The sequence below is a fragment of the Salmo trutta genome, chromosome 15 (assembly GCF_901001165.1).
Source record: "Salmo trutta chromosome 15, fSalTru1.1, whole genome shotgun sequence".
NCBI classification, from domain to species: Eukaryota; Metazoa; Chordata; class Actinopteri; order Salmoniformes; family Salmonidae; genus Salmo; species Salmo trutta.
In genome coordinates, this window is record NC_042971.1 from 38,930,196 (window position 1) to 38,955,832 (window position 25,637).

Consider the following 25,637-nt stretch of genomic DNA (forward strand, 5'->3'; position numbering starts at 1 on the left):
ACAATCCTGAACATCCTTTCCCCAAGTTGTAACCATGCCCATGAAGTGTAGCGGCAGGCATTCTACAATGAGGAAGCCACCACCAACTGGGCTGGAGTCTGGACCTCAGTTCAGATTTAAAATCACCCATGTGGGTATATGCTCCTAAAACCAATGAAGAGATGGGAGAGGCGGGACTTGCGGCGCATCATGCATAAAAAATAGAACCAAGTTGTATTTTAGTGCCTGGCTACACAGACGCTCGCAAGCAGTTTGAATGAAATGATTGAATAACATGTACATTTATTTTGTGTCGTTCATAAGAACAGCCTTTGGCCTCAGGCCTTACTGCTTAAATATACCATAGCCGCATAATTTTCAAACATCATCCCATATGACAAGAAAAGTTTGAGGTGGAAGGAGATAACAGATGCGGTGACCTATCACATAGCAAAAGATATGGTCCCCATCTATACAGTGGAGAAGCCTGGCTTCAAAAAGCTGATAAACACAATTGACCCCAAATATCAGCTACCAAGCCGCAAGTATTTTGCGGAAGAAGCATTGCCGCGGTTATACATTGCTACTCGCCAAAGAGTCACTAAGAAGCTGGCTAATGTGTCTTTTCCACCACAACCGATCTATGGTCGAGCAGAATGTCGGAGCCATACCTAAGCTTGACAGTCCACTATATAGATGAAAAATGGACATTGCTTAATGTATGCCTCAAGACGTCATACTTCCCCGATGACCATACCAGTGAATTAATAGCCCAGGGTCTCAAAGACACACGAAGACAGACAGGTGTGCATGACAACCGGCAGCGGGAGCAACATGATAAAAGCATTGCACTTGAACAGGTATGTCCTTAAAAACAAGCGCAAAAGTTACAATTTCAAGCAGCGTTAATGGGAAGTTTTAAAAGCTCGGTGCCCATGGAAAGAGAGGTGTGCCTTTTGTGCTGGTGAATCTCGTAATTATAAACATAAAAATACTATTGGTTTCCCCCAATCTTGTTTAATTTGATTAAAAGCCAAGCATAGCCTGCCCTCCCCCTTAATTAAGGCTGGTTTAGCAGCAACGCATAGGTGTGTCTTTTTGTCCTGGCCATTAGCCAAAAGTAGCCTATAAATAAAAGGGGGTTCAAATGGTCTACTGTGAGTGCTTTGAAATATTTTGGAGGGTTTTTGCTCTAATGCTTTTTAATTATTCACAATTCACATGCCTGCATTTGGCTTGTTCAAGTAGGCTATCCATCCCTATTTTCATAGAGTGCCCCTCGCCCGATGGCCATATTTGAGGTGTGTCCTTAAAAACAAGCCTCAAATATGGCCACCCCTCCCACCTTAGCGCAAGCAAGCTGATGTTAAAAGGGTAAATTGCCGAACCTGGCGTTAAGGCTGGAAAATGCCACTGTGTCAGTTTTGCATGACGAAATTGCGAAATAACACGCGCTTCACACTTGCGCAGTTACAAATAGAGCCCTGAATGAATAGAAAACAGGGTGTAGAATGAAACCCTAGAATGTTGAGCCTTATGGAGGCTACTTCCATATTAAGCTAGGGACTATAGGTGAGGCAGTGTTACATAGGTGAGGAGCACCGTGAGGGGTGGAGAAGTGGCTCAGAGACCATGTTCAGTCAAAACTTTCACAGCCTCAATCACTGTTACCTGTACCTGAAGGCAGAACATGATGTATATTAGATAGCATAAAAACAGGACAGACATCACAGTGACTTGACCGAGGAACAGGCAACATTAATGAAGTCTTGAAGAAAAGTCTGTGCTTAGTATTAGCCTTATGTGATCATTACTACGACTCATCTGCTGATACTTTCTATAAAAGAACAAAATGTCATTTTGATCTGTCTCAAGGCAGGTTTTCATCCTCCCAGAGAGGGATGCTAGTTAGTGGACAAAAAGATGACCATTACTTCACTCTCAGTGGCTCCATTTGGCCTATTCATAATTTTCATTGCCGTCCAGTGAGCTCTTTATGGTTTCCCTCAGAAACGTGTAATTATCTGCCTGGGGTAAATGATGCTGAAAAATATGAAGCACGCTACCTACCAAGGTCATTTTCAGAGCTGAATAAAAGACACCTTCCCACAATTATCTTAGCTGGAAGGTGTAATTTAACAGAAATCGTGTTGCAAAGAGCAAATCATGTGGAAAAGTCTCACTGTCAAGTGTTCTTCATAAAAACAGGGGATGCCCATGACTACTACACTATTGCCTTGCTAACGGGAGCAATTTAGTCCTAATTTCTGGTTCATTCAAAAAATGACTCCAACAGCACAGTTCCTTGGGCCCAGGGCAGAGCGACACTTCACCTGAACTCTTTGTCCTGAGGAGGAGTTAGTACTGTATTGAGTCTGTTGGTGATCCATACTTGACATGATGATCCATACTTAGTGAGAATGGGATACATTAGGAGGACTTTCCTCCTGTTGATATCTAGGGGGAACTTGGCGTTGTAAACTGGTCTTCTGGGTGTCCTCGTCACTCTGGATGAGGATCTTACCGATACGGATGGACCGGCAGCAGTCTCTGAGTCCCTGCTCCATGGCCTCGCCTACACACACACACACAAACACACACAAATGGATAGACGTTGAATTCCACTCAGTTCATTCAAATGAAACCTCATACAAGACGTAGTAATGATGAGCAACTGATAAGTCAAACAGTGACTGATCGTACTATGTATGTCAGGTGCTTATAGGCAAATCTACCAGTCAGCGATTCTAGTCAGAGACCAATTCAGATGTAATTTTCCTTTAATCTCCTATATAATCAGTGTCTTACCGCTTCTCATAATGCTGACACCGCAGTTGCCTTTCTCAAACTTCACGCCATCATACTTATGCCCTGAAGGAAGAGTTGGGAGAGAGAGAGAGAGAGAGAGAAAGAGAGAGAGAGAGAGAGAGATTAAAATAGTCAGTTCTGGTCTTGGTGAGACATTTTACAGTAATGCATAATATTTGCCCAATTTCTATAATTTCAAACGAATTTCACTCAATATGTCTAACCTGTGGGAGTGGTCACTGTACACTCGCTGTATGGCAGCTGATTGAGTCCCTCTTCAACCACTACTCTGATCTGTGAAAAAACAGAGTGGGTCAAAACAATACAGTGTGCATTATACAAATGAGTCATTCACAAAATCTCTAGTTTGAAAGCGACTGTTTTCTGGAAGCTGTGCTACACCATTTTCCCCAATGTGGGCCAGCCCCTTAGCATTAGAGTTCTAGCCAATGAGCTTCAGCTCCTCACCATTTTGAGTGACAGCTAGAAAAATACACACAAAGCAGAGCAAGAGAGTGAGCAATGACGTGGTGCACATCACTCTTTATGCGATGCACACGGCAGAGAACACTGGAAGACGAATTATCACTGAATTATCATAGTGAATTATTGTGAAGTTTGTTTGTCAATTAATCACATAAGGGATGGGTTGCCAACTGGCGATTTGACAAAAAATAAAATGTCATTCATTCATACAGTGCCTTCAGAAAGTATTCACACCCCTTGACTTTTTCCATATTTTGTTGCCATACAGCCTGGATTTAAAATTGATTCAATTTAGATTTTCTGTCACTGGCCTACACACAATACCCCATAATGTCAGTGGAATTGTTTATCGAATTTTTTACAAATTAATTAAAAACAAAAAACTGAAATGTCTTCAGTCAATAAGTATTCAACCCCTTTGTTATGGCAAGCCTTAAAACTTTTTAAGGTATAGGGGGCAGTATTTTCGATTTCGGATGAAAAGCGTGCCCAGAGTAAACTGCCTAATACTCGGGCCTAGAGTCAAATATTTGCATATTATTAGTCGATTTGGATAGAAAACACTCTGACATTTCTAAAACTGTTTGAATGATGTCTGTGAGTATAACAGAACTCATATGGCAGGTAAAAACCTGAGAAGAATCCAACCAGGAGGTGGAAAATCTGATGTTTGTAGTCTTTTCAAGTCATTGCCTATCTAACACACAGTGACTTAGGGTTCATTTTGCACTTCCTAAGGCTTCCACTAGATGTCAACAGTCTTTAGAACCTAGTTTCAGGCTTTTGTGGTGAACACAGAGCGAATAAGAAGGCCGGGAAGTTGGTGACTCAGAAAATGACATGAGTTTTGTGGCACGCATTCACGTGAGGAGGTAGCTGTGTTCCATAACGTTTTTAAAGACATTGGAATCGTCCGGTTGGAATATAATTGAAGTTTTATGTTAAAAAGGCCCTAAAGATTGATGCTATACAACGTTTGACATGTTTCAACAAACGTAAATATAACTTTTTTTGACTTTTCGTCGTGAAATTATTGGCGCGCTTCCTACATTTGGAGTAGCTTACTGAACGCGCTAACAACAAGGAGGTATTTGGACATAAATTATGGACTTTATCGAACAAAAAACATTTATTGTGGACCTGGGATTCCTGGAAGTGCCTTCTGATGAAGATCATCAAAGGTAAGTGAATATTTATAATTTTAGATGACTCCAAAATGGCGGGTATCTGTATTGCCTGTTGTATTTTTCTGAGCGCCGTACTCAGATTATTGCAAAGTGTGCTTTCCCCGTGAAGCTTTTTTGAAATCTGTCACAGCGGTTGCATTCAGGAGATGTTTATCTATAATTCTTTGAATAACAGTTTAATATTTTATCAACGTTTATGATGAGTATTTTTGTAAATTGTTGTGTTGATTCACCGGCAGTTTTGGAGGAAAAATATTTTCTGAACATCACGCGCCAATGTAAAATGGGTTTTTTGGATATAAATATGAACTTTATCGAACAAAACATACATGTATTGCGTAACATTGAGTCCTAGGAGTGTCATCTGATGAAGATCGTCAAAGGTTAGTGCTTAATTTTAGCTGTATTTCTGGTTTTTGTGACCCCTCTCCTGCTTGGAAAATGGTTGTGGGGTTTTTCTTGTGTTGGCACTGTCCTGACATAATCTAACTTTATGCTTTCGCCGTAAAGCCTTTTTGAAATTGGACAATGTGGTTGGATTAAGGAGAGTTTTATCTTTAAAATGGTGTAAAATAGTTGTATGTTTGAGAACTTTGAATTATGACATTTTGTTGTTTTGAATTTGGCGCTCTGATTTTTCACTGGCTGTCGAATAGTGTGAACCGTGGGTGGGACGGTAGTGTCCCACACAGCCCTGAGAAGTTAAGGGCTATTTGACCAAGAAGGAGAGTGATGGAATGCTGCAACATGACCTGGCCTCCACAATCACCCAACCTCAACCCAAATGAGATGGTTTGGGATCAGTTGGACCGCAGAGTGAAGGAAAAGCAGCCAACAAGTGCTCAGAATATATGGGAACTCCTTCAAGACAGCTGGAAAACCATTCCTCATGAAGGTGGTTGAGAAAATGTCAAGAGTGTGCAAAGCTGTCATTAAGGCAAAGTGTGGCTACATTGAAGAATCTCAAATCTCAAATATATTTTGATTTGTTTAACACTTTTGTGGTGACTACATGATTCCATATGTGTTATTTCATAGTTTTGATGTTTTCACTATTATTCTACAATGTAGAAAATAGTAAAAAATTAAGGAAAACCCTTGAATGAGTAGGTGTGTCCAAACTTTTGACTGGTACTATAAGTCCAGTGTAATATGACAGTTATAAATAGTAACATGGTGTCGATTGGCCATTCACTTGGTATACAATGTGTAATTTCCACATTATTAAACAGTCATGGTGCATGATAATACAGATCAATACCCAGTGCCAGACACGCACTCTGCGGTATTATTATGTACTGACAAAAGATTGCTCACTTGTCTCTAATGATGGTCTGTAATTCTCGTATTTGGTAATTCGGTCCAATCTTCCTCGGTAGTTCATTGTTGAACTCATGATCTCAAATTTCAGAGACCTCTGCATCTCTATGCGATACTGGCAGGACGCTGATGCCGCAGCTATTAAACCGAACTTGCTTGGTGCTGCTCATTGTTGTTCAGCTGCTGATTTTGCAAGGCATTTGGATTTCCGTACTAGGAATCCGTTGTCAAAATACGTTCTCATTGAATAAAGAACACGTTAAATAGTTAAATAAGCAGTTTAAGCGCTATATCCTTTTGCTATTCATATTAATGTCTTGGTAGACATTTTTTGTCTTCATCGTTTCTGGGTGGAGGTAGCAAAAAATACTGTTATTAGCATGAAGCTACAGGCACATAAACAGGAAATTAGGTCACACCTAATTCTCACCTCTGAATTGCCAGAATTACTGTGCGTCTGGACCGCTTGAGGGCGCATTCTGTCAATGAGTGCATGAGACTATTTTTAATGCCTACGATACAATGGGAGAGATGATGATGATGATGATGATAGTGATAGTCAAGTGGCCTACAACGATTTGCCAAAGGTCCACAAGCTTCGGTCCAAAATAAGGTCCATAGAAACGCATTGGGCTTATTTAGTACAGATTTAGGCTAAAGTGAAACCTCTCGCTTCGCCTCTTCTCTGTTTTAGAGCAACAGCAATCAGCAAACAGTCGGTGGTTGGATGGTTAGAGGCGATCAACCATTTAGCAAGTCGGACATTTCCGAGTTTCTTAGTTCCGACTAGCACTTGAACGCGGCATAAATCATGGACAAAAATGTACTCTCGAAAAAACGATCAGTATTTTTTTGTAACATGGTTCCAATAATGAACATGGAAGATCTTTCAAATTGATCACCTGACAATAGTTCAACAAATCTCTACCCTCTTGAGGAAAATAGACTCATCATCACTTAATTTAGTAGTGATGTTTGGTCTTTGGAGGTTTAGTTTAGAAGGTTTCGTTTTCTTTCAGGAGTGCTTTCGTAAATTAGTTTATTTTTAGATTAGATATATTAACACCGTGTTACAGTTGTAGGGTGCCATATTGCCTGGATTAGAGGAAGTTGCACTTGCATCTGCGACCGCAGTCGTCCCAGTGGCAGCTGCGTTAGACAATAGGCGGCAGAGTATATAGTCATGTTGGTATCCCTCTGCCTGCCTGCTTGCTTGTGTCTCTATTAACAGACAAGTACCCCGATCATCTGGAACCTGAATTGCTGTTCTGTCTTGTAGCACTACGGATTCAACTTTCAGAAAGGACATTAGTACTGGTGATATTCTCACAACTGATGAGTTTTCGGTTGAAGCTCACTAAACACGTTTCCATCCAACCATTTTATCCAGATGAATTATCTGTCCACGAAAAAAGTCACGACCGGGCTGATGGAAACATGAAATGCCGGTACAATTTATAAATGCCGAAGGATAATTTGGTCGTTCGACATGGTAGGATCTTTATGTGTCGGTAAAATTAATTATGCGAGTAATGGCGGTGGAAACGCCTTTATGCGCAAATATTGATAAACACATTAATAACCATCATATCGAAGCAAACTTCGAGTCACGCGATGTTATGTTGTGTGGTCCTACCACTACGACTTGGGAAAACATGCAGTTTATTAGGCTACAGATGAAATAAATGATGATGAACTTCACAGGGTGGTGAATGTGCAAGGTAATGAGCTTGGAATAAATATCGAGGGTATTATTGTCACGTTCTGACCAGTAAAGGGGTTATTTGTTATTGTAGTTTGGTCAGGACGTGGCAGGGGGGTATTTGTTTTATGTGGTTCGGGGTTTGTTAGTATATGTGTTTATGTAGAGGGGTGTTTGGTTAGAGTATTCAGGGGTTTTTGGGTTATGTTCTTTATTTCGTATTTCTATGTTGTGTCTATGTTGTGTATTTCTTTGTTGGCCTGGTATGGCTCTCAATCAGGAACAGCTGTACATCGTTGTTGCTGATTGAGAGTCATACTTAGGTAGCCTGTTTTCACCTGTCCCTTTGTGGGAAGTTGTTGTTGCATAGCTGTGTGTTTTAGCCTGCAATCCTGTTCGTTCGATCGTTTTGTTTGTGTTCAATAAAAGTCATTATGAGCCCTCAACCCGCTGAGCCTTGGTCCACTACGTACGGCGACCGTTACAATTATTCTGGTGACATGATCGATGCTTGGCTGCCGTTTGACAAATACAAATAATATCGCTCTTATCCATAATAATCTCATAATGTAGGTAGCCTTCCTGCACTTTATCTACGAGCTGTTGGCTAGAATGCATGTGCCAAGACCAGAGTGAGGACATTTCCAATATACCAACAGTTTTTGTGGCAAAACCATCAGAAGAGTTGAAAATCTGATGGAAACCCATTTAATTTCTATTTTTCATTCTATATATGGGAATTTAACTGTCAAAGTTATTTTTATGTGCACTACGTCATCACGCACATGCTTTTATCCGCAAACAGTAATTTAATGTAAACACATCTCTGGTGGGAAAATGCTCATATTGTTTTAGGTAGATGAGAATATTCGCATGAAAATCTGTTGCAATTTAGATGGAAACCTAGCTATAATTTGGATGGAAACCTAGCCATATTTTCACCTGTTGCTAACTGTGTGTTTGGTTTTACCTTCCTTGTGGGGACCAGAAGTCCTCACAAGTATAGTAAAACAAACAATATGAGCTGGTCCACACAAGGAAAAAGGCTATTTAGCTATAGAGTTACAGTTAGGTTTTTAATTTACATGTTTTTATTTAACTAAGTAAGTCAGTTAAAAACAAATTCTTATTTACAATGACGGCATAGGCCGGGGGCCAAACCCAGACGACGCTGGGCCAATTGTGCGCAACGGCCGGATGTGATACAGCCTGGATTCAAATCAGGGACTGTAATGACACCTCTTGCACTGAGATGCATTGCCTTAGACTGCTGCGCCACTTGGGGAGCCACTTGGGGTTAGAGGTTATGGAAAATAGGATTTTGAATGGGAATCAATTATTTGGTCCCCACAAGAATAGTAAATCAAACGTGTGTGTGTGTGTGTGTGTGTGTGTGTGTTGAAAAATCTGATTTGGAATGCTGCCACACGAGAAGAAGAAGCAAGGAACAACCTACTGTCAAGTCCAAAATGATTTACACCCTTGATAAAGATTAGTAAAAAATACTGTATAAAATAAGTAATAAAAATACTGAGCTATACTGTATGCTCCAAAAAATTGGGAAATTGTATTATTTTATACTAATACAATTGCGCAGAGAAAGAGGTTTTGTTTAAAAAGTAATATTTTTTTCTTCTAAAAAAGATAGGGGTCAAAATTATTTGTACCCGTTTTCAATATCTTTCAATATACCTCACCCTGCGAGATAACGGCACTGAGCCTTTTTCAATATACATGGAGAACACATTGGGAGAGATCTTAGACCATTCCTCCATTCTGAACCTGCACTTATGTGCTTATGGACTGCCCTCATGAATTCAAACCACAGGTCCGGAGACAGATGGCCATTGCAAAATGTAGATTTTGTGTTCAGTTAACAATTTATTTGTGTGCTTGGGGTTATTGTCTTGCTTGAATATCCACTTGCGGCCAAGATTTAGCCTCCCGGCAGAGACAACCAGGTTTTTGGCTAAAATGTCCTGGTACTGGGTAAAGATCATGATGCTGTTAACTTTAACTAGGGCCCCAGGATCCACCACCATATTTTACAGTAAGTATGGAGTTATTTTCTGCCTATCAAATCCTTTCGTCGCCAAACCCACAACTGGTGTGCGTGGCCAAAGAGCTCCATTTTCATGTCATCTGACCATACCACTGGTTTCAATCCAAGTGCCAATGTCGTTAGCAAACTCCAGGCGTTTACATTTGTTGGGTGACGTGAAAATAAAACTCTTTAGCCATGTACACCAGCGGTGGGTTGGCGCCCCCCATTGGGTTGTGCCATGGCTGAGATCTTTGTGGGCTATACTCGGCCTTGTCTCAGGATGGTAAGTTGGTGGTTGGAGATATCCCTCTAGTGGTGTGGGGGCTGTGCTTTGGCAAAGTGGGTGGGGTTATATCCTGCCTGTTTGGCCCTGTCCGGGGGTATCGTCGGACGGGGCCACAGTGTCTCCCAACCCCTCCTGTCTCAGCCTCCAGTATTTATGCTGCAGTAGTTTGTGTCGGGGAGCTAGGGTCAGTCTGTTATATCTGGAGTATTTCTCCTTTCTTATCTGGTGTCCTGTGTGAATTTAAGTATGCTCTCTCTAATTCTTTCTCTCTCTCGGGGGACCTGAGCCCTAGGACCATGCCTCAGGACTACCTGGCGTGATGACTCCTTGCTGTCCCCAGTCCACCTGGCCGTGCTGCTGCTCCAGTTTCAACTTTTATTTTTATTTCACCTTTATTTAACCAGGTAGGCAAGTTGAGAACAAGTTCTCATTTACAATTGCAACCTGGCTAAGATAAAGCAAAGCAGTTCGACACATACAACAACACAGAGTTACACATGGAGTAAAACAAACATACAGTCAATAATACAGTTGAAAAATAAGTCTATATACAATGTGAGCAAATGAGGTGAGATAAGGGAGGTAAAGGCAAAAAAGGCCATGGTGGCAAAGTAAATACAATATAGCAAGTAAAACACTGGAATGGTAGATTTGTAGTGGAAGAAAGTGCAAAGTAGAAATATAAATAATGGGGTGCAAAGGAGCAAAATAAATAAATACAGTAGGGGAAGAGGTAGTTGTTTGGGCTAAATTATAGATGGGCTATGTACAGGTGCAGTGATCTGTGAGGGAGATAAGTGTTTCCAGTTTCAGAGGTTTTTGTAGTTCGTTCCAGTCATTGGCAGCAGAGAACTGGAAGGAGAGACGGCCAAAGGAGGAATTGGCTTTGGGGGTGACCAGAGAGATACAACTGTTCTGCCTGCGGCCATGGAACCCTGACCTGTTCACCGGACGTGCTACCTGTCCCAGACCTGCTGTTTTCAACCCTCTATAGACAGCAGGAGCGGTAGAAATACTCTGAATGATCGGCTATGAAAAGCCAACTGACATTTACTCCTGAGGTGCTGACCTGTTGCACCCTCGACAACCACTGTGATTATTATTATTTGACCCTGCTGGTCATCTATGAACATTTGAACATTTTGGCCATGTTCTCTTATAATCTCCACCCGGCACAGCCAGAAGAGGACTGGCCAACCCTCATAGCCTGGTTCCTCTCTAGTTTCTTCCTAGGTTTTGGCCTTTCTAGGGAGTTTTTCCTAGCCACCGTGCTTCTACACCTGCATTGCTTGCTGTTTGGGGTTTTAGGCTGGGTTTCTGTACATAACTTTGAGATATCAGCTGATGTAAGAAGGGCTTTATAAATTGATTTGATATGATGGGTTTGGCGTCGAAAGAAGGATGTGAGAAGCAGAAAATAACCCCAAACCTACTGTAAAATATGGTGTTGGATCTTTTGGACCAGACTGTAGGTTGTGTCCTTCAGAGTTGTAGTCAGTGAGGGGAAGGAAGGTTACTGTTGTGGTTTATTTAATTGGTAAATGCTCATCCCCACCCGGCACAGCCAGAAGAGGACCCTCAGAGCCTAGTTCCTCTCTAGGTTTCTTCCTAGGTTCTGGTCTTTCTAGGGAGTTTTCCTAGCCACCGTGCTTCTACATCGGCATTGCTTGCTGTTTGGGGTTTTAGGCTGTGTTTCTGTACAGCACTTTGTGACATCTGCTGATGTAATAAGGGCTTTATAAATACATTTGATTGATATAATGTGAGGCCATTGATATTTCTGTTTTTATTTTCATAGTTTTTTCCTGTGAAGCGCATTGCACTGCATTCATGTCTGAAATGTTCTATATAAATCAAGCTTATTTTTGATTTGATACGGATGGAATGCCACGATAGTGCAAACAGTTCCCTTTTACTTATCACAAACTATGCTTATTAACTATTTAATGTATGATGAACATTCATGTTTTTGATGAATGAACTGTTTTACTGTTTTGAGTAGGATGTCTGCTCACGGTACAGTTGTTTGTATATCCTTTTCAAACCAATTTTAAAGCATTAGATGTCATCCCCCTGGGGTTATTAGCCCAGTATGTGACAGCAAAATTGGCAGAGTGGGAGTTAGTGCTTTTCAAAGCACTCTGGTGATAAGAGAAACTTACATTCCATTCACCTGTCCTTTACTTTCATGTGGCGTCAACCTTTCTTGTCAAATTGACTGACATGATTGAATTGTATGAATCTTTATTGTATGGAAAAAGGTGGCGACTGAATTTCAAGAATGTGGGAGGTATTGTTCATGGCATGAGATTATTGTGTGATAAATCCGTAGAGCGCCTTGCCAAAGTAGAGGGCCAAATGAAAATTGACGACAGACCATTAACACCATAGAATGTGCCCAAGGCTCCTATGGCCCCAATCACGCAGTAGCTCCTAAACGATTAACACCATACTGCATGTGTGTGAAAAGCCTGTGAATAGACCTGTGCTCTGTTTCAATGAAAGGTCTTCATTTGACCGGGCCAATAATCACAAAGACAACATATTCCTAAACCATTTTCTTTCACCATTTCACCGTCCAATTTTAATTTAGTTGAACGTGTCTTTAAAGATATTAATTAAAGTCTCGATCTATGGTTCATCTTAAGCAGGGTGTATACATGTAATGAGAAAGGGAGCGAATGAGAGAGATAACAAGCATGTTTTTGTGTCAGGGAATGAAAACTATCCCCCTCTGTTTTATTGATTTCTATTCAAGAGGTGATCAGCATGGTGCCTGCCATGTTTTGATCTGCAGGCAGTGAAGGGCCAGTTCCAGATGTCATGTTGAAATACACTGGATTGGCACCAAGTCACCAAAACCGCATTGCTCATGACAACCTCTCCCCTGGCTGGCTGCATGGCTGGGGAGCCAGCTTAGCTTAGTTGTCCCTTGGCAGGGGCTGGTTCCTCTCAAAAAGGTTCCTGAATGTTACGCAACAGTTGGTTTCTTCCAGAAAAGTAATTTTAATGTTGCTATTATTTCTGTCATTTTCCTGTCACTTAATATAGCATGGGTCTGGCTTGCCAATTGTTCAACTACCTGTTAATGTGCTTCATTGTGACTGCAGGGTTGTTTGGTTTCAAAGCCAAATGTACCTGTAGACAAGGGGAAATAAGTGGCTTTGGCTTTTTATATACTATCCAATTCTCTTTTGCTGTTTTGGTTAGAGATGTACAGTGCATTTGGAAAGTATTAAGACACCTTGACTTTTTCCACATTTTGTTACATTACAGCCTTATTCTAAAATTGATTAAATTGTTTTTTTTTTGTCCCCCATCAATCTACACACAATACCCCATAATGACAAATTAAAAACTGGTTTTTAGAAATGTTAGCAAATTTCACATTTACATAAGTATTCAGACCCTTTACTCAGTACTTTGTTGAAGCACCTTAGGCAGCGATTACAGCCTCAAGTCTTATTGAGTATGGCGCTAAAAGCTTGGCACACCTGTATTTGGGGAGTTTCTCCCATTCTTCTCTGCAGATCCTCTCAAGCTCTGTCAGATTGGATGGGGAGAGTTGCTGCACAGCTATTTTCAGGTTTCCAGAGATGTTCAAGTCCAGACTCTGGCTTGGCCACTCAAGGACATTCAGAGACTTTTCCCGAAGCCACTCCTGCGTTGTCCTGGCTGTGTGCTTAGGGTTGTTGTCCTGTTGGAAGGTGAACCTTTGCCCCAGTCTGAGGTCCTGAGCGCTCTGGAGCAGGTTTTCATCAAGGATCTCTCTGTAATTTGCTCCGTTCATCTTTCCCTCGATCCTGACTAGTCTCCCAGTGCCTGCTGCTGGAAAATATTCCCACAGCATGATGCTGCCACCACCATGCTTCATCGTAGGGATGATTCCAGGTTTCCTCCAGACGTGACTCTTGGCATTCAGGCCAAAGAGTACAATCTTGGTTTCATCAGACCAGATAATTTTGTTTCTCATGGTCTGAGTCCTTTAGGTGCCTTTTGCCAAACTCCAAGCGGGCTGTCATGAGCCTTCTGAGGAGTGTCTTCCGTCTGGTCACTCTACCATAAAGGCCAGATTGGTGGAGTGCTGCAGAGATGGTTGTCCTTCTGGAAGGTTCTTCCATCTCCACAGAGGAACTCCAGAGCTTTGTCAGAGTGACCATCGGGTCTTTGTCACCTCTCTGACCAAGGCCCTTCCCCCCGATTGCTCAGTTTTGCCTGCCAGCTAGCTCTAGGAAGAATCTTGGTGGTTCCAAACGTATTCCATTTAAGAATGACGGAGGCCACTGGGTTCTTGGGGACCTTCAATGATGCATACATGTGTTGATACCCTTCCCCATATCTGTACCTCGACACAATCCTGTCTTGGAGCTCTATGGACAATTCCTTCAACCTCATGGCTTGGTTTTTGCTCTGACATGCACATGTGAGACCTTATATAGACAGATGTGTGCCTTACCAAATCATGTCCAATCAATTGAATTTACCATAGGTGTATTCCAATCAAGTTGTACAAACATCTCAAGGATGATCAATGGAAACAGGATGTACCTGAGCTCAATTTCGAGTCTCAAAGCAAAGGGTCTGAATACTTATGTAAATAAGGTATTTATGTTTTTATTTGAAATACATTTGCAAAAATTTCTGAAAACCTGTTTCGCTTTATCATTATGGGGTATTTTGTCTAGATTGATGAGGAAAAAATGAATGTTATCAATTTTAGAATAATGCTGTAACGTAACAAAATGTGGAAAAAGTAAAGGGGTCTGAATACTTTCCAAATGCACTGTATATTTGATTTGGATGGCAATATACATGGAGGTCAATAAAGACACCCACTGTAGCATCTGTGCATGCATTCAATAAATTCTGTAACGTTTAAATTAATAGTATTCTGTTCATTTCAAATACCTTAAATTCATTCTAAACAGCATCTATCGACAGCAGCATTTCTTGATGTATAAGAGTATTTTGTAGAATAACATGCAGCACAGCAGCCTCACTTTCAATCTCTGCCTTTGCTGAATATTTTAATGAAACCGTTTTAAGTCTTGTTCATGGAACTCTGTGGAGATTAATTGGTTCTGTGAAAAGGGAGGAATGGCTCTTGCTGGAAACAAAGGCAAAACATGTATTTTGAATTTTTTACATATGACAGAAAGCCTGGCTCCTCAAATAGAATTCATGTAAGCAGCTTATTTGAAATGCTTCCAAATCACCTCAGCATCTGAGTGGAATTGTGCTGCTGACTTTTCTATTCTTTAATGACAGTAAACAGGAGAGTTTATTTTGTCAGATTATGTCAGCATGCTGTGTGTTTCATGTCTGAATATGTTACATTTGTGCAATAAAACACTGGGCACAGTGAGCCATACAAAGTATGAAATCTCATCACAAACTGGTCCTGTAGAAACTTGTGGGTTTTCAGATTTCCATAAACCATTAACACTGAAAGCAAAAAGAGATGCAAAAATCCTGGCTGGCTTCAATGGGACCAGGTCTGAGTAACCATATCTGGCAAGGCAGTCCCAAAGTCAGCAGTGAATACACTTACAGTATTCTAACAGCCAATCCCATATCTACATAATAGGACAACTTCAGTGCCCTTACATCAAGGTTATTATGGTTTTGTGATTTAATATTCCGTTTTTTTTATTAGTTTTGAAATGGATTTGAAATTCAGTTTAGTTTCAATTTGTTTTCAAACTTGATTTACTAGTTTTTATTTAGTTTCAGTTTGATAAAAACAATGGTTTTGTTTTAATATTATTTAGTTTCAGTTTTATTGTTAAGGACAGAAAATAGCCTATGCGTGGGAGGCTAGGAGCCATTTATGTGTTGTAGGCTTTTAGTTTGGATGTCACTTCTTGCCACTGGGGGACTGTAATACATAAGGTGATGGGCCAGGAACATAAACTTAGATAGACATAGCATCTCTGTATCTGTGTCATGATGGCGTCTGTGAGAGCATGGATAGTGTTTTTGAGGCCATCTCCATCTTGAATTATTCAATTTTCTTCAAAAGTAAAATTAATTGGCTGATTCCTCCCGATGACCCGGCTATCACGACTCCAACCGTGTAATGGAATATTCTTTCTGCAAACGCTTGAGATGCAGAATCTAGATCCAGTGCCACAGGGTACAGCTTTGGATAAATAGCCATTCTTGCCTGCCAGATCTGGAGAGGTGACTCTGTAAACATGCACCCTTTACCTATTCCAGGTATTTTCGCAGTTCACACTGGGCACTTAATGCACTGTCAGGTTGACCCTCCGGCTGCACAGTGACCTCAGACACAATCTTTGATGCGAGGAAGCTATAATTATGAAGCACTGTGGTCAAGATGATTGCTGGATTCATTGTGCTGGCATCTTCCTGGGTTCCTGCGGCTGTACTCTCAGATTTGCTAAAGTACATACAAAAGTCTCTGCTTCCCTCATCAGTGGCTCCATCTCTGTTGTGTGAAGTGCCAGAGACACACTTGGGTCCGTCAGGCAAGCTGCTGCATCGGTTGGCTTGAAATTGGCTGCCAGAGGATTCAGTATTACATTTACATTTTAGCAGACGCTCTTATCCAGAGCAACTTACAGTAGTGAATGCATACATTTCAATTCATTTCATAAATATATATTTTTTCTGTACTGGCCCCCCGTGGGAATCGAACCCACAACCCAGGTGTTGCAAACACCATGCTCTACCAACTGAGCCACAGGGAGGCCCAGTATGCATGCAAAGCCCTCATGCAGTGACTTCAGTAGGACCTGTGCCAACTGTTTTGCAGCAGTAGTTGACTGCAAGTGTGCCTCCAAGGTTGAGAAGGTACGGTACCACATCAGACAGCGACTGGCTGTCAGTTTGAAGTTAGTCGGTGTGGATTGTGAACGGCTCCAGCAACTTCACAAGCTGTTTTAGTTTGGCCCAGTCACCCTATGCTCGCCTTCAGATTTCTTCCATTAGCTAGTTATAGCTAGTGATAGTTTTGCACAAGCTAGAGCTATTTGAAACATCAGCATTTACTGGCAGCATTTACCTGCCAGATTCAGAAGCTGGAAAACCCATTTGATTTTTGCCCAAGGTTTAGAAAAATAAATTACATTTATGATGTTTTTATTTATTTTAGTTAGTTTTGCAGCTAAAGATAATAGTTTCAGTACAGTTTTTCAAATGTTTTTTATTAATTATTAGCTTCCCTGTAGCTCAGTTGGTAGAGCATGGTGTTTGCAACACCAGGGTTGTGGGTTTGATTCCCACGGGGGGCCAGCACAGGAAAAAAAAATGTATGAAATGTATGCATTCACCACTGTAAGTTGCTCTGGATAAGAGCGTCTGCTAAATGAATAAAATGTAAATGTAATTACTTTTTATTTATTTTAGTTTCAGTTTTTGTTTACTATAGTAACCTTGCCTTACATCCCATGTTAGTTGACTGTGAATTAAGCCTTATAAATGACATGTTGAAAATGGCAAAAGAAATTGAATGATTGTGAAAAAATCTGCATTAAATTGACTTTTGTAGACAATTATATTGACTACAGGAGCCTTGTCTACAAAAGGCCCCTGCGTGGACACTGTGTACAGACAACATCCAGGGTCAGAGGTTACTTGAGTCCCACCTCCTGTAACCGCTCCTGCTGCTCCAGTCATAACGAGCTTTGGGTTCACCAGTGTCACCTGACTGACTGCTGTAGCTCTCACTGTCTGTCTGTCTGTACACTGGGTTTCTAAGAAATCTGATGTGGATGGATAACCCTCGTTATTAAGAAATAACCCCTCGGAATGGGGTATGGAACTCTGCAGCTCCAACCTATTTCTGATTATACTACTAAATGAGTATAATAGACAGAAAAACTCCCTGGCTCATATTTTATACCTGGGCTTATTAACTTCCACCCTGAAAAAATAAATAACATACCTGCACACTCTTCTTCTTCTCTGTATAATGGCGTTTGCACTAATTGAATGTGAATGCCGCCACCAAATGTACAGGTAGTGAACTGGAGAAATCCATTGCGCAAAGGAAAAATAAAACATCACACAAAAGACATAAATAGATTAAAAAAATAAAATAAACATCCTAGTCAAATCCAAATCATACCCTGTCACGTCCTGTTCGTTCGTTGTTCGTTTTCTTGTTTTGTTTTTTCAGTGTTCAAATAAAAGTTAAAATGAGCACTCAACCCGCTGCGCCTTGGTCCACTTCATACGACGACCGTTACAGAACTTCCCACCACAAATGGACCAAGCAGCAGGGTAAGGAGCAGCAGAGGAATTATATGGACTATGGGGAATCATGGACATGGGAAGAAATTCTGGACGGGACTGGACCATGGTACCAGGCTGGTGAATACCGTCGCCCACCGGAGGAAATAGAGGCAGCCAAGGCGGAGCGACGACGTTATGAGGCATTATACACGCCGAGGTGCAAGTACGAGAGGCACCCCCAATACATTTTTTTGGGGGGGCACACGGGTAGTTTGGCTGGGCCAAGGGTGAGCCCTAAGCCAACTCCCCATGCTTATTATGGGAAGCGTATGGAGTGGAGAGCGCCGGAGTATGCGAAAGTGCGCACGATCTCGCCCATGCGCACGCACAGTCCGGTGCGAGCGATCCCAGCCCCTCGCCAGTGCCGTGCTAGAATGGGCATCCAGCCTGGAAGGAGGATGCCTGCGCAGCGCATCTGGCCACCAGTGCGCCTCCTAGGCCCAGGCTACCCTACGCCTGCTCTACACACGGCAACCATCAGGCCTCTGCACAGCCCAGTTCGCCCTGTGCCAGCACTCCGCTCGTGCAGGGCTGCTATTACCATTTAGCCAGGACGGGTTGTGCAGGACGTGCGCTCCAGACCTCCAGTGTTTACCCATGGCCCGGTGTATCCAGTTCCTGCTCCTCGTACTATCCCTGATGTGCGTGTCTCTAGGCTGGTGCCTCTAAAGCCAGTACCACGCACCAGGCCTCCAGTGCGTCAGTCACCCTACAGTCCGGAATCGGCGCAGCGAGAGTCGCCCTACAGTCCGGAATCGGCGCAGCGAGAGTCGCCCTACAGTCCGGAATCGGCGCAGCGAGAGTCGCCCTACAGTCCGGAATCGGCGCAGCGAGAGTCGCCCTACAGTCCGGAATCGGCGCAGCGAGAGTCGCCCTACAGTCCGGAATCGCCGCAGCGAGAGTCGCCCTACAGTCCGGAATCGGCGCAGCCAGAGACGCGCTTCAGCCCGAGGTCTACAGCGACGCGCTTCAGCCCGAGGTCTACAGCGACGCGCTTCAGCCTGAGGTCTACAGCGAAGCGCTTCAGCCCGAGGTCTACAACGATGCGCTTCAGCCCGAGGTATTCAGCGGGGGTGGACAGGTTAGGTGGGGGACTAAGGCCAGAGCCACCTCCACAGTAGGAGGATTGGGGAGGGGGGTGTGTAGCACGGGAACCGTTGGTGACGGTAGCCACCCTCCCTTCCCTCCCTTTAGTTTGGGGGGTTTATTTTTGGTGTGAGGTGCATCCGGGGTCTGCACCTTTGGGGGGGGGGGGTACTGTCACGGTCTGACCAGTAAAGGGGTTATTTGTTATTATAGTTTGGTCAGTACGTGGCAAGGGGTATTTGTTTAGAGTGTTTCGGGGTTTGTTGGGCTATGTGTTTATGTAGAGGGGTGTTTGTTTAGAGTGTTCCGGGGTTTTTGGTTATGTTCTGTGTTAGTATATTTCTATGTTCTGGTCTAGTCTTTCTAGTTCTATGTTTAGGGTTATTGGTTTGATCTTCAATTGGAGGCAGCTGTTCTTCGTTGCCTCTGATTGAAGGTCCTATATAGAGGGGTGTTTTTGTAATGGGTTTTGTGGGAAGTTGTTTTTGCATAGCTGTGTGTATGTAGCCTGCATTACTGTTCGTTCGTTTTCTTGTTTTGTTTTTTCAGTGTTCAAATAAAAGTTCAAATGAGCACTCAACCCGCTGTGCCTTGGTCCACTTCATACGACGACCGTTACACACCCCTACAGAGGCTCAGGACCATCTTCAGCCAATATTGCCTGCAATGTTTCAGCTGTTAATTCTTGAATACCCCAAAACCTTGCAGCCGCAAATACAATAATGTCCAGCTTCTTGGACTTCTTGCTCATTTGGGCAGTACAATTAATCCCTTGTGCAATAAATGCCACAAAATCCACCTTCTTCACTATCAATGTATATGTATCCTTCAACTGATGAACAACATTCTGAATCTCAACTGGCTGCTGAGCATCCACTGTCATAACTTCCTCAGCTCTACTCACTCCTTCAACAATTTCCCGCACCTCCGTGTAGGAGACCTGCTGTACAGCCGGATCCGTTCTACTTCAAACTCCTTCACCCTAGCAGGGCAGTCTGGGAATTCAGCAACGGGATTTCCACCACAATTGCAACACCTTAGATCATCACCTACTTCACCAAGATATTTCTTCCATAGGCACACACATGATACATGAGTCATGACCATACCTTTTGCAATTTCGACACTGTAAAGGTTTATTCACAAATGCTCTCACTGTGTATCTTATGTATCCCAGCTTCATATGAGTAGGCAGATACTCTTCTTCAAACATCAGTAACACCGATTGACTTTCTCTTTCTATTAATCTAGTACATGGTTTAGATGATGTGTTCCAATCCCTCCTGGAATCTGTTTCGTCCGATAACTAGTCACAATGTCCAACGAGACTGCAGTAAAAACACCTTTTATCTGTGATCAAAACTGATAATTTATGGAGACACAATGACTTCTGCACTTTTGAGACCCAGGAAATCAAACAAAACCACTCCTGGTCACTCTGACTCACTCTAGCTTTCCTAGTGCCTCCTTAACCATCTTTGTGACCTCAAATGGATCGCCCAGAAATACATCATTGTTGATGAATCGCACTCCTACAAGAAACTGATGTTCGTTTCCAACTTTTGCTCTTTTTGCTCGATTTTCCTTTGCCACTGTCTGCCATTCATTCTCACCGACTTCACTCAACCGCACACCATCAACCAGCACTTCCGCTTCCGCCATCTCTCCCATTTCCCTGCACGCTGTTGAATGCATTCTTTGATTTGTTGTGAAGGGTCATCGTATCCCTACAGGACTCCAGTTGCTTCCAATTACCCTAGACCACGCCCCTTTCCTCCACACCTGTTTCCACTCCCAAATCACCTCTCCTCTGCCCTTTTTACCCCTTTCAGTTCCCTATTTAAGCATCATGCTCCTTCTTATACACTAGAATGGTTTGCTTGGTGATGCCACAGGGTGGCCCTAGCCTTCCGCCTTCCATTGTGCATGATATGCTTAAGTAAGTGCCTTATATTGTAGTATTACTTATGTTGCATTCTTTATCCATGCTATACTAATGCCACTTTTATGTTTAGTTCTGGCATCCTCATTGGTTTGTAGTTATGCTAAGCCCATTCCCTGTAAGTCACCTGGCACTACTTTGTCATGTCTGCACCTTTATGTTGATGTGTTCCAAGTGTTTCTCTTTTGTATCACCCTTCCAGACCACCACATCCAATCCTATCTCCAAGGCCTTACAAGCCACATCCTAAAGCATATCCTTCCTACCGGCCTTACAAGCCATCTCTCTGTTCCAAACCCTCCCCATGTGCCTCTGTTCGTTCCTGTGTAATAAATTCCCCTAAACCTGGATTGATGCTCCATCTCCTGATTAGCATTCTGACTTATGCACCATGGTGGCAGAAACAGTCCTGAACCTACCTTACAGTCCGTCCTAGTCCTTTACTTCTGTTTTATTGAGTGCAACATTTCAACCAGGTTTTTGTTAGGCTTTAGTAACTCTCTTCTACAAAGGACACGGGCATAAACTAACTGCATATGGTTACTGGTAGTTGAACATCATAAGTATATGCTATTTAAAATGGCAGTTTAATGCGTAAGTTGCCATTATACGTCTAAGCCTTTGGCGATAACTCTGCATTAATGTCTATGGAAGTTTAGATCATTAAGGATTAGGAACATGGTAACCAGAGGGTAGCCTGTTGTGAGCCCAGTTATTAGTGAAATCGCTGTGTCGCCTTGAGGGTGAGGTTACATGTATAGTTTAACAAATGTATTTAAAGGTCCAATGCAGCAGTTTTTATCTCAATATTAAATCATTTCCGGATAGCAATTAAGTACATACTGTGATTGTTTTCAATAAATCAAAAATAGACAATAGCTTCCTATCGAAGATCAATTTCTAAAGAAATAATTTTGATAGGACTGTCTGGGAGTGGTCTGAGTGGGGAGGGGGAAACTTAAAACTAGCTGTTATTGACAAAGAGGTTTGGAACTCGCCTTATTTGTCTAACTAATTTACCAATAAAAATCATGAGCTGGCACACACCCAGAGAAAATTATTTGGTGTAGAGGTGCTGACTAATGGTGAATAAACTATAAGCTATAAAAACAAAGACTCGCACACTCTATGTATAAACTCCCAGTAATTTATTGTGGAAACCACCAACATTTCTGCATAACTGTGCCTTCTTCAGGATCTTCAGAGTTTATACATAGAGTTTGTGACTCTCTTGGTTTTTATATCTAACTAATTTACCGGCAGGCCAAAACTCCATCCCATCAAAACAGGCAGAAATTTCAGACGGTCTTTAAAAAAAGATCTTACACTAAAAAGGCATGTTCACAGTTTTACAGTATTGTTCCAACCTCAGTATGGAAATGTGTATAAAACACAGGGAAATCTAGTTTTGACGGCACTGGGCCTTTAACAATATGTACATGTTTTTATGAGTTCACACAAGAAACACTGGACCAGAATTCGGTGGGAATTTGTAACTTGATAGATTTTATAAGCCATGTGCTGTTATGATATATGACATTATTGTTGTCAATCATATGAATCGATAGACAGACAATCAGAAATATGTAACTACACTGTAGATACAGGGATACATACATTTTTACTTGCTCAATCATTCCTTTCTCCCACTCTGCATCTGTGATCTCAGAAGCAACTGTTCCCTCAGTGAAGGCTTTGTTTTGCCCCCATCCAAGTGCTGAGCAGGTTTAAAGACCCAGTTTAAAGCTGCCACTGTAAAGGGCCAGCCGCCCACTCACAGTCTGTGTAACTCTGTGGGGTAATGAGGAAGGGAGAACCAACACTTAGTTGGGCAGAAAAGTATCGTAACAGTATGAACACTTATAGTTTGGCAGAGCAGTATAAGAACAACAACAACAGTATGGCAGTATTAAATAAAGTTCCCAAAAGAGACAGGCCACTACTCAGGGCATGGTATGAAGAGAGCACCTGCAGCATCTGTGGTACAGAATATAGCAGATGTTTGAGTGGTGCTTTTCAGTAAATTAAATATGGAGAAGGTTAGGGGGCAGGTTGACTGTAAACCCAAACTCCTAGTCTGCCAGCATGGCTTACTTCTGTTCCGCAGGACCATCTCTCTCATAAGATATCTCATAAGGATAATCTTACTCAGACAAAATAGACTGATTATATCTGTGTCTAGGCTATGCAGCATACAACTAAATTGAGTTATGACATTGTTATTAATAACATTTTAGCGATGGATTGATTTCAAACTGAAATTCAGTTGTCTTTCTCAGTCAACAGTCAGAATTGAGCCTTTACTAAGCTCTATTAAGTCAATTTAATTGTTCCCCTTACATATAAAAACACATCAGACAAGTGGAAAATAATGGGGAGAGGATGGGATTGATGGTTTAGATTGACAGTTTATAACCTGAGCAGCATGGTGAGAGTCACAACTAAAGGGCCTATGAATTCATACCCGGTCAATGGATTTCTGTGAAGTCAGAAATAGCATTCCTCCGGCATGTGAGAAAACATATTATCACCTTTACAAAAAAGTAACATAAAAATGTGACCACTTTAGAAAGATATGAATAACACGTATAGAAGTAGTATATTTCAACCATTCTTTCAATAAATCATCAGAATTACTGTTGTTTTCTGATAACAATGCACAGATATTCAGTATGGAACATTTCAATAAGGAGTCTAAAGACAAGATTCATTTATTGGCTGTGAGTAGGAGAAGCAGCATTCTTGATCAGAATGAGAGATAAATAGATCCAAGGTCACTTACTGAACCTGCAGGCATCTGTTTCCTACTCGCATGATTCCAAAGAGAAGGCTGAGCTATTCTTCCTATAGTTCTGCATATGCTAGGTTCATGGGTTATGCATGCATTGCTCTATAGCAGCTTCATCATAAGCAATAGCCTTGTTCCTTCTGTCAATTTTCTTCAGTTAGAACACCACAAGGCCTGGTGTCAGTCAGGTCGTGCCTACACTTGACACTTACGTGAGACTTCTGCTATCAGAATACGAAGATTGCATTGAAAAGACGGGTGTGTTCCGATCTGGCTGACCACTTCAGGAGGTGGTCAGGGATGCATTGTGTACAGATTTCTCCTCAGTCTGGACGCAATCAGGCTACCAATAGCTCATACAGTGGCCGATGTCATCAGCACTCCTCCCAGAAGTCTCCAGAAAACCTGTGTTTTGGGCCCGAGAGGCTAGTTATGCTAACCCATTTGCAATCTCTTTAACATTGCTTGCTAGGTTGCTGACTAGCTACAGAGGTTAGCTGGCTAGTAAGCAACAGTAGTTAGCAACTGCCATCAGTTGTTTTTGTGTTATTATCATATTTTGTAGAATGCATACTGGCATTTGAATATAGCGCGGGAAAAGGTCATCCGGACACACTGTAGACACGGTAGACACATTTAAATGTAGGTGTAGATGCACGTTCGGAATTCCACGATCATATAGTTCTGAATATTAAAGCTGCATGAACCGTCAAGTCTAGACACGGCCTCAGTGAACATAATATTGAGTGGACAGAGCATGTTTGCCAATGAGGACAGGGCAATAATTTCCCTCTCCAGCCTCTCCACAGGGAGGTGAGAACTGAGCAGCCAGCTTTGTTTACTGAGCTTGGAGACTTGCCCAGCCAGCTTGGCAAAAGTATACCATGGTATTGAAACTAATGGAGGTCACATGATGACTCCCCGCTGTGCCCCGCATGGGTTCCTGAATGACAGCTTCCTACTTTGAACCCAAATGGGAGTGCGCTGCTAGCAACAGGAGTGTTAATATATAGAAAGTACATGGAGACATAGTGTGGTGAAGCTGTGGGACAGCTTGTAAGGGAGGTCGCCACTAAATCATGAACTAATTGCTCGCACCTGTGCCTGCTTGTAAGACTGCCTTGGACTCTGGGAAACTGATATAAGGCAGAGAGTTTAGGTAGGTCTTGGTGGGGGAGCTGTGCTTTGATGAATGTTGGGCTTGTAGCCTTTGCAAGTATCCACATTGCACTCACCTTAACGGGGGAGGTTGTCGTTCACTGCTGGGTAGGGTGGCCGATGATGAAGACAGGTAGTGAGGGGGAATTTTGGAAACCAGATAAAATAGTGGGGTTGCTAAGAGTGTGAGCCATCACCCCGGCTTTTTGGGAAGAGACTGCGCTGCGCATTGTAGCGTGTTCTTGGACATTCAAATTAATTAGCTAGGCTTTATCAGTGTTTGTAAACAGAGCGCGCTGCGAATGTAGTGCGCTTCTCTTTTATACGTAATCAATCAGGCTACAACCTATGGTGATTAGCCTGAATCCGAGTATAGCCTAGTTGTTGTTCCTGTCCAGTTTGTAGCCTATTCAGTACACCATATTCACTGCCGGTCTGCCACTAGCCAAGCTGACCAACCCAAAGGTGGTGCACACACCCAGACCGGGGGGGGTGGGGGGGGGGTGGATTGTGAGTAGGTTATTATGCACCTGTGTGCAGTGAATTTGCATGTGTGTACAATTGTGTTTCATTGGGCTAGGCTCGGTTTGGA

General features: G+C 42.3%; 1 pseudogene; it reads right to left on the reverse strand.

Moving 5' to 3' along the window:
- Positions 1 to 251: 251 nt before the first annotated feature.
- The window catches only part of LOC115148300 (uracil phosphoribosyltransferase homolog), a 61,297-nt pseudogene continuing 35,911 nt past the window's right edge, over positions 252 to 25,637 (reverse strand).